Source organism: Ovis canadensis, chromosome 17 (genome assembly GCF_042477335.2).
Source record: "Ovis canadensis isolate MfBH-ARS-UI-01 breed Bighorn chromosome 17, ARS-UI_OviCan_v2, whole genome shotgun sequence".
Classification (NCBI taxonomy): Eukaryota; Metazoa; Chordata; class Mammalia; order Artiodactyla; family Bovidae; genus Ovis; species Ovis canadensis.
Genome location: NC_091261.1, coordinates 69,334,831 through 69,344,319, shown reverse-complemented (window position 1 = coordinate 69,344,319; position 9,489 = coordinate 69,334,831). Strand labels below are relative to the sequence as shown.

At 47.3% G+C, this 9,489-nt stretch overlaps 1 pseudogene; it reads left to right on the top strand.

Annotated features, from left to right (window-relative positions):
* Window positions 1-6,523: 6,523 nt before the first annotated feature.
* Window positions 6,524-6,808, top strand: LOC138929778 (cytochrome c oxidase assembly protein COX20, mitochondrial pseudogene; annotated as a pseudogene).
* Window positions 6,809-9,489: the final 2,681 nt, after the last annotated feature.

The following is a 9,489-nucleotide window of genomic DNA, read 5'->3' as shown; positions in this document are numbered from 1 at the left end:
ACCAGGCTTAAGACTGGCTAAATCCTCTCTCTGGGCCGCAGTTTTCACATCTGTAAAATGGGGAGGACTTTCTTCACATAATTTTATCTTTATTTTAAATATTTATTTATTTGGCTCTGCCTGGTCTTAGTTGCAGCATGTGGGATCTAGTTCCCTCACCAGGGACCAAACCTAGGTCCTCTGATTGGGAGTGCAGTGTCTTAGCCATTGGACCACCAGGGAAGTCACCTTCAGATAGTTTTATCTAGTTAAAAAGGTTTGTAGAAACAGTTTCTCTGTGCCAGATACCATTCTAAGCACTGTATATTGATACATATTAATTGACTCAATATAACAAGCCAACAAGTGAGGGACTATTCTTCCCATTTTATAAGCGTGTCTATGACACATTAATGAGGAGACAAAACCAGTTTAAAAGTGTATGTGAACATGACATTTACCATTAGACCTGAAAGGGTTAAGCCCCACCTTGTTACAAATCATAACCTCAAGGGTGAGGGTGTTGAGGAATGCAAACACCATCACTTTCAACCTAGGCTCTGGTGACATTTGACTATAATGTGCATGCAAGCATTTTGTAATAAAACAGATATTTCTGAATAATGAATGTATGAAATGTACAAACAGACTTAAGGCTGGCCAGGTCCTCTCTCCAAGCCTCAGTCTTCCCATCTGTAAAATGAAAATGACCTCTTCTTCGTGTCGTTTTATGTATTTAACAAAGATTTGTAGAAACAGCTTCTTTGTGCCAGGTGCCATTCTAAATGCTTTGATTCAGTTAATATGTATAATCCCTACAACAAGCTAATGAAAGAGGGGCTGCTATTCTTCCCATTTTATAGATGGAGGAACTGAGGCACAGAGAGATTGAGTGACTTGGCCAAGCTTACCTAGCTAATAAATGCCAGAGCTAGGATTTGAACTCAAGCAGTCAGGCTCCAGAGCCTTGCTTCTTTGCAATCATACAGTGTAGCAGAGAGTCAGTGAGGATGTTCGTGAAATGCTTTTCATGTAATGTGCCACCTGATACTTGTGGAAGGTGAGAGGTGCTTCTCAGACTCTGCCTGCAGCGTGTGCTCCCTACAGCCCCCTAGAGTAGTCCCTGGCCCACAGAAGCCTCAGAACCCAATTGCTGGATTAATGAATGTGCAAATGAACAGACCCGCAGATGCCTGGACTGTCCTAAGCATATTTTGCGTGGCAGCATCTAACCCAGGAGCTAGCACATAATCAGGCTAAGGGATAAATGGGTGGAGAGAGCATTTGGGACACAAGTAGGGCATCAGGAAATGACTGGATTACAACAGGATGGTTATTCTGTTTCCTTAAAGCCACACTCTGACTCTTCTGGGAGTTCTAAGCAGGCAGGGACCCTAGCACCTAGCCCAGGGCCTGGCACACAGTAGCTGCTCAGGAATGGCTGAGAGTGGGGCCTGAGGGGACAGAGGGAAGCAGAGCTGGGTGAGCCTCTGTCCTGAGAGCTCAGGCGGGGTGACCCCAAGGTGCCAGTCTGCAGCCTCCATGGGCAGCTCAGCGTGGCGCCTGGCCAAGCACGCCCTGGGGGAGAGGAGGCAGGGTCTGCTCTGTGAGGGGAGCGACATGGAGAGGAAGGAGCCGAGGGGGTGGCAAGGGCCCAAGCCGAGGCAGGGCTGGGAGGAAGCCCGCTGGCTGTCACCTGTGGGTCTGCGGCCAAGAAGAACTTCCCTCCATTGTCTCCATGGGGCCCCTCCCAGGCTCCTGAAAGAACACACATGCAGCACCCCCAGAATCCTCCTTCCACACTGACAGCTCCAACATCCACCTCTAAGTAACTGCGCCCTAGGAAGAGTCTCTCCCCTCCTGAAGCCCCCAGAGACAGAATTAAAATCAGGCCTTCTCCCTGCTCACCAGGACCTGTCCACTTCCCCTCCCCTCATGGAACCAGGTCCCTTTCAGCCTCCCTCCGCCTCCTGCCCTCCTGGAGAGCAGACTCCCATTACTCGTTCTCACAAACGTCCCCATGCTGCCGAGAATGTGAGTCTCTAATTGTGCGGTTCTAGGCATGTCCATTAGAGCTGGGCTGTTAATTGTGCTGTTCCAATGTCTTCTGTCTTACTTCCTTATTACACAGCTGTCAACTGCTGAGACGCCTGTGAAAATCTTCCACCGTCATTGTGCACTGGGGCCATGTGACATGCACCCAGGTTTGAAATGATTATAGCTTCCAGTGAATTGAGTCTTTACATTGTAAGCCTCTTCTTTTCTGACAGTGTTCTTTGCCATAAAGTCTATTTAGCTGGATGTGAATATAGTCATATAAGCTTGCTAGTCTTTGCCAGGCATGTGTGTATTATGTACATTATCCTTGAACTTTGATGTGCCTTGTAGGCTTAGCTGCATCTTCTATAAACAGTTTGTAGCTAACTTTTATTTTTGTTCTTCAATAAGATATGGCTTCTTATTGCTATTCCTAATAAGATTTATTGTAATTGCTGATGTATTTTAATCTATATCTGCCATTTTCTGTTTGCACTTTTTCCTGTTTTTCCTATGCACTTCTTTTTTTCTTTTTCTGTCTTCAACTCGATTGACAGTTTTCTCTGTTCCTTTTATTTTTCATGTTGGAAGCTGTACGTTCTGGCCCTTTACTGTTGATTTTTAATTTTTCTCCGTGGCTTCTAGCTAATTGTGGGTAACTGAGTTAATATCTATACCTTCCCCTCTAGCAATACAAAGATTTAGATCACTTTTATTCAGATTATCCTGGGGAAGGTTTTATTTCCAAATGGTTTTATAACCTCAAAATAATCTATCATTGTTTTTTTATAATTTGTACATTTTTATTTACCCATATTTATGGACTTCTCTTCACCTCTTCTTACTATGGTCCATGCTTCCTCCTGCATTTGTTTTCCTTATTCCTAAAGGATGTGCCTCAGTAATTATTTTTGTGTTTCAGGTAATGATTAAAGCTATCCTTTTGTCTGTTCGAAAATATCTACTTCAGCTCTCATTCTTCACTTGATAGTTTCACTGGGTATAGAGTTCTGGGTTGTCAATTACTACATTCTCAGCACTTTGCAAACGACTTTTATCCTCTGTTGCTATTGAGACGTGTGATGTCAGGACTTCCTTGCCAATCTTGTTTCGATTAAGGTTGTCTCTTTTGCTCTGTGTTCTGCAGTTGTATTATGATGTGGATTCATTTTTATTTATCCTTCTTGGTTTTTATATATGATCCAAAATTTCTACGTATTTTGTAAACAGGGGGTTTGGGTTTGGTAGTTCAGAGTCTAGCGGGGGTGGAGCCAGAATCACTCTAAGGAGCTTGTGTGTCCCCAGCACTGCCTGGCCCAGAGCCTACAGGCAGGTCTGGAAGGACAGGGTGCAGTCAGAAAGATCCCAGCCTCAGCTCTCAAGGGAGCCAGGCCTTCAGTTAACGCCCTGGGAGCAGGACATCAGGATGGGATTAACTGACACAAACAAGTAAGATCACCTGATAGACAGTGATGCTTCCTCTGGAAAGGGATTCTCCCTGACTGAGAGCAGAGAGAAGGAAGAACTCCTGCCATGAGGTGCTGAGAGAACAGGGGTGGACTAGGTGAGGACCCCCTTGGGGGAGCGCACAGCCCAAGGCAGGGCCGCTCTCGTGTAGCTGGGCAGACAAGGAGACGCCAAGCGCCCGCTCCCTGCAGTTGCTAGCAAACGTGCACCCTAGTGGTAGGGGTTTGGGGCACAGGCTGCTTCTCAGCAGCAGCAACGCACCGATGAAACACTCTGCATAGTACCAAATTGATCTCATCCTCGCAGCAGGCTACTGAGCCCCCCATTTAAACATGGAGAAACTGAGGCTCAGAGGGCAAATCGTGCAGCTTCTCTGTGCCTTAGTTTCTTCTTCTGTCATGTGGGATAATAATGGTGACAACCTCTATGGGCTGGTGTGAGAATGAGATGAGGTGATGTCTATGAAGTGTGTTCTGTAGAGCAGGAGAAGATAATAGGTGTTAGTGATGAATATTACCCACCTCACCTCAGAATCCAGCCTTCTCTTGGCCCCTCCACACACTGTCCTGTATCACTGTCTTCATAACCTCTATCCCTGTATGAAATTACACCTTCACTCACTCGTGTGCCTGTTTGCTGTGTCTGCCCCAGAGGCTCCTTGTGCCGTGGGGACAGAGCCTCATGTTCATTCACTCAGTGTCCCTGACAAGGTAGCATAGATATTTCTGAGCCTGAGAGTAACTAAGCAGCTGATGGAGCCTGGATTTCAAGGAATCCCCAGTTAACCTAGATCCATGGGCCAGTCACTCACTCTGACCCATAGAAAGTAGCCTCTGAAACGCACGTCCCTGGTCAGCCACAGCCACACCGAGAGTCAGTGTTAACCCACGCAGCTCGCTCTCCTCCAAGGGCATCCCTGGGCTACGTTTATTTTCTGCTCCTGATACTCTCTGCTTGGATCTCTGTTTATAACACCTGTTGGCAATTACTGATTCCCTGCACAGCTGGGGAAGGTTCTCATAGGCAGAAACTAAATCAGTCATCTCTGAGTCCCTAGCACGTGCCAGGTATCTGGAAGGTATTGGAATGAAGGACAAAATATTGGATGACACTAGGAAAGGGTCACCAGATATAAGACACCCACTTAAAACTGACTTCCCTGGGGGCTCAGTGGTTAGGACTCCATGCTTCTGCTCCAGGGGGCATAGAGGGGAACTAAGATCCTGGGTGTCGTGTGTCACAGTTTAAAAAAGCAAATTGAATTTCAGATAAATGATGAATATTTTTAGTATCAGTATGGCCCAAGTGTGGCATGGGATATACCTAAATGGAAAACCATTTTTTTGGTTCTCTGAAATTCAAATTTAACTTGATAGCGTGTATTTCCATTTGGAAATTATAGCAATCTTATAGGAGAGGCACATGCAAGGGACAGGAAGGGGAGACAGGTCAAACGTGCCTGTGGGGCTGGGCTTGCTGGGGAGGTGGGCACAGCGGGCAATGCAGTTGCAAGATCAGTGGATTCTAAACTGTGACCTCCAAGTATCTGATCAAGAAAGGTGGCAAGGGCTTCTTTTCAAACCCCCTGCCTCTGGCCTTGTGAAGGGACAGTCAGGGCTACTCAGGGAATGTGGCTGGGGAAGAGAAGTGGGATGTCAGGAGGATCACTCTGGAGAAGGGGGATGCTCTTGTTTCGTTGTCTGGACCTCTCAGCCTGTCATATTCCACGTCCTCAGGAATGGTGTGTCAGCTGCAAATACACATCCCCTAAGGCCAGCTCCACCCTGCCTTCCCCAAAGTAACACACTTCAGCAGGGGTGTGACACATTGCATTTATAATGAGGAAACCTCCACACCTTACACAATTCAAAAACAAATACTCTCATACATTTCTACATATTTGGACAGATTTTCAAATTTAACTTCATTAGGTAATTTTCAAACATGCATGAAAGTAGACAGAAAGAATGTAACAGTCACCCATATATCTCTCACATGATTTCACAATTATCAAAATTTTGCCACCCTCCTTATACTGATATTTATACCCTCATTCTTCCCCCACAAGCACACACTTACTTCCTTTGTGAGTTTTCTTAAAGCAGGTCTCAGACATCACATCATTTTATGCAGTTTACAATTCTAAGGGGTTTGCAAAAACAGTTTCTCATGAGTGTTGTAATCCCATTTTACACATGTGCAAACTGAGGCCTAGAGAGCTGAAGTTCTTGTCCAAAGTGACAGGGAAATGGTGGGGTTGGCACCAAGCCATCAGGATCTCCGAACCTGAGACTCCCTTTCCTCCATGAGGCCCCCCAACCAGCCCTCCTCCTTTCCCCCATGGCAGGGCTCCCAAGTCAGACTTTGATTTCTGCCAGGGCCAAATTCCAGGCAGAGGTCTGGCCAGCCAGCTCAGGCAAAGCGATTGATGGGGTGCTGATGATATCAGGGTTTACAGACAAGCGCCGGGCTGGCCCAGGACAGGCTGCTGAGGGTCGATTGTCAACCTTGATGGGAACCAGACACCTCAGCCCCCTGGGGCCTGGAAGAGAAGATGCGGGGCCAGGATGGGGCCTGGGGGTTTCTCACCCTGCAGCAGCCACAGACTCAAGAGTGCGCGTCAGGCGGGATCAGATGGTCTCGGTTCCTCAAGGAGCTCAGGGAGGCCCTGGGGGCGTCAGAGATGTCCTGAACCTCCTCCACGTGGGATCTAGCGGGAAGGGCTCTCGACTCAGAGTCCAGTATTGGCCTCTGAAAATGACCTCAGACCATCTTTCACTCTCTGGGCCTCAGTCTGCTCACCAATAACAAAAGAAGCTGAGACTAGATCAGGGGTCAGCACACTTTTCCCATAAAGGGCCAAATACTTCAGCTTTAGGAACTACACAGCCTTTACTGTAGCTACCAGATTCTGCCTGGTAGCTACAGTAGCTACCAGGCTACTGAAAACTGCCTAAGATGAGATCTAATGGAGATAAGATCTAATGGAGTGGGCATGGCTGTGTTGCAATAAAGCTTTATTTACAAAAAGAGGAGTCCCCATGGCGGCTGCGCCGGAGCCCGGGGAACCTGAGAAGGGGAAGCCCTTTAAACTCCTAGGAATTTTAGATGTTGAAAACATTCCCTGTGCACGGGATTCGGTATTATATGGCTCATTAGGATCTGCTGTGGCTGGCCTTGGACATTTTTTGTTAACTAGCAGAATTAGAAGATCATGTGACGTTGGAGTAGGAGGATTTATCGTGGTGACTTTAGGATGCTGGTTCCACTGTAGGTATAATTATGCAAAGCTAAGAATCCAGGAAAGACTTGCCAGAGAAGGAATTAAAAACAAGATTTTATACGAAAGTACCCACCTTGATCCTGCAAGAAAACAGACCAATGGCGGCAGCAGCGGCAATTGAGCAGTCTTGAGCATAGAAAACCCAGATACAATTCACTTCATTGTGAACAAAGCTGAGATGAACTACAGAGAACGTTTTATGTACCATAAGACAGCTTTCAATCAAGTAAATAAAGTATGTGTAAGCTGCAAAAAAAAAAAAAAAAAAAAAAAAGAGGTAGAAGGCCACATTTGCCCTACAGCTGTAGTTGGCTGACCCATGGACTAGCCAGTCACTAAAGGCACTTTGATGGGCTTCTTCCATAGCTCAATTGGTAAAGAATCTGCCTGCAATGCAGGAGACACTGGTTTGATTCCTTGGTCAGGAAGATCCGCTGGAGAAGGGATCGGTTACCCACTCCAGTATTCTTGGGCTTCTCTTGTGGCTCAACTGGTAAAGAATCCGCCTGCAATGCAGGAGACCTGGGTATGATCCCTGGATTGGGAAGATCCCCTGGAGAAGGGATAGGCTACCCACTCTAGTATTCTGGCCTGGAGAATTCCATGGACTATACAGTCCATGGGATTGCAAAGAGTTGGACACGACTGAGCCACTTTCACTTTCAAAGGCACTTTGAAAAATATGCACATCAGAGATTAGGGTTGACAAACACCTGTGCTCACAGGAGCCAGGCAGATAATGTGGATGAAGCAAAAGCCAGCGGAAGGCACTCAGGAGTGCTGAGGACTGAAGCAAAAACTACAGGCTGTGCCCTGGCGAGAGGAGATGGCCTGGGGTGCTCCCTGCTGTAGCCAGTTGTTGCCAGGTGGAGACCAACTTACTCCCAGATATAAACGGTTATTCAAAAGATGCTGGAAGTCTGCTTGTTAAAAAATGTGAGGTACCCCATTTTGAAATGCTGGTTATAAACTCAAACTTGTAAGAAACATAGCGTGGCCACAGCCCCATCACACTATGTGCCGTGTTTGGCCCAAGGGCCACCTTTTGCCCTTCTTCCAGATCCTCCCCCCACCTCCCCACCTACTTCAGAAGCACAGGGACTGTTTTGGGGGCTCACCTCGGTGGACTGGTGTTTTCGCCCACCCTTGGACACATACAGGCTAATGGGAAAGTAAGAAATACTGATGAGGAAAGAACCCCGGCTCAGTCATGGGCCTTCATCCCTCGGGGCCTGGACCAGAGAATCTCCTGGGGAGGCAGCTCTGCTGCTGGCCTAGAACAGTCATCTGCCAGGCTCTCCGTCTGAGATGGGGGAGCACCGAGGCTTCTGCTCTGGCAAGGCTGTCACACCAGCCACTTGCCCTGACATCCCCGATAGCCACCAGGTCAGCCTTGGAGGTGTGTCCCTCTGCACCAGCTCTCCAGGAAGGTCCACATTGCCATTTTCCTGGCTGGCACAGAAGGGGCCACATTGCCAGCCTATGGGTGTTTCATTGCCAACTGTCTCAAAGGCAACATCCAGCCAAGACATGCAACTCTAGAAGAGCTGTGAGAGGCAGGGGACCAGGGGCAGAAACTTGGGGCTAGGCTGGGATGGGAGTGTTTAGCTTGGGGCCTATTGGCCTGGAAGCCATAAAAAATGCTGATTAATCTTCCCACTGGTCTTGGGATAAAGTCAGAGCCCGAAATGAGTCTGGAGCTATGAGACTTCAGAAAGGTACACAGAAGCTCTGCCTGTGTGAACTGAGGAGAAAACAAGACACCTGTCGTCTCCCCGCCAGAGCCATCCAGTGGGGTCTGTCTGCTCAGCCATCTTTGAAAGTCAGGTTTACTGAGGTGTTTATTTTTAAAAAGTGCAGCTGCTGTGGAAAACAGAAGGGAACGTCCCTAAAAGACTATAAAGAGAATGACCATGCCGGTTAGAAGTCTCACTTCTGGGTATGAACCCCCAAACCTGAAAGCAGGGCATCAGAGGGACACTCATGGCCATGTTCAAAGCCACAGTATTCACAGAAGCCAACAGTGGAAGCACCCCACCTGCCCATGAATGGACTAAGAGTATGGTCTATTCCAACAATGGGATGTTCAGATCAGTCAGTTCAGTTGCTCTTGTCCAACTCTTTGCGACCCCATGGACCACAGCACATTAGACCTCCCTGTCCATCACCAACTCCCAGAGTTGACTCAAATTCATGTCCATCAAGTCAGTGATGCCATCCAGCCATCTCATCCTGTGTCTTCCTCCTCTCCTCCCACCTTCAATCTTTCCCAGCATCAGGGTCTTTTCAAGTGAGTCAGTTCTTTGCATCAGGTGGCCAAAGTATTGGAGTTTCAGCTTCAGCATCAGTCCTTCCCATGAATATTCATGCCTGATTTCCTTTAGGATGGACTGGTTGGATCTCCTTGCAGTCCAAGGGACTCTCTAGAGTCTTCTCCAACACCGCAGTTGAAAAGCATCGATCCTTTGGCACTCAGCTTTCTTTGTAGTCCAACTCTCACGTCCATATACAACTATGGAAAAACCATAGCTTTGACTAGACAGACCTTTGTTGGCAAAGTAATGTCTCTGTTTCTTAATATGCTGTCTAGAATGGAGTGTTACTCAACCTTAAAAAGCTTTTAAGTTTACTCAAACCTTAAAAGGAAGGAGCTCCTGACAGATGCACCACCCGGACAGACCCTGAGGACATCATGCTCAGTGACTTAAGCCAGACACAGAAAG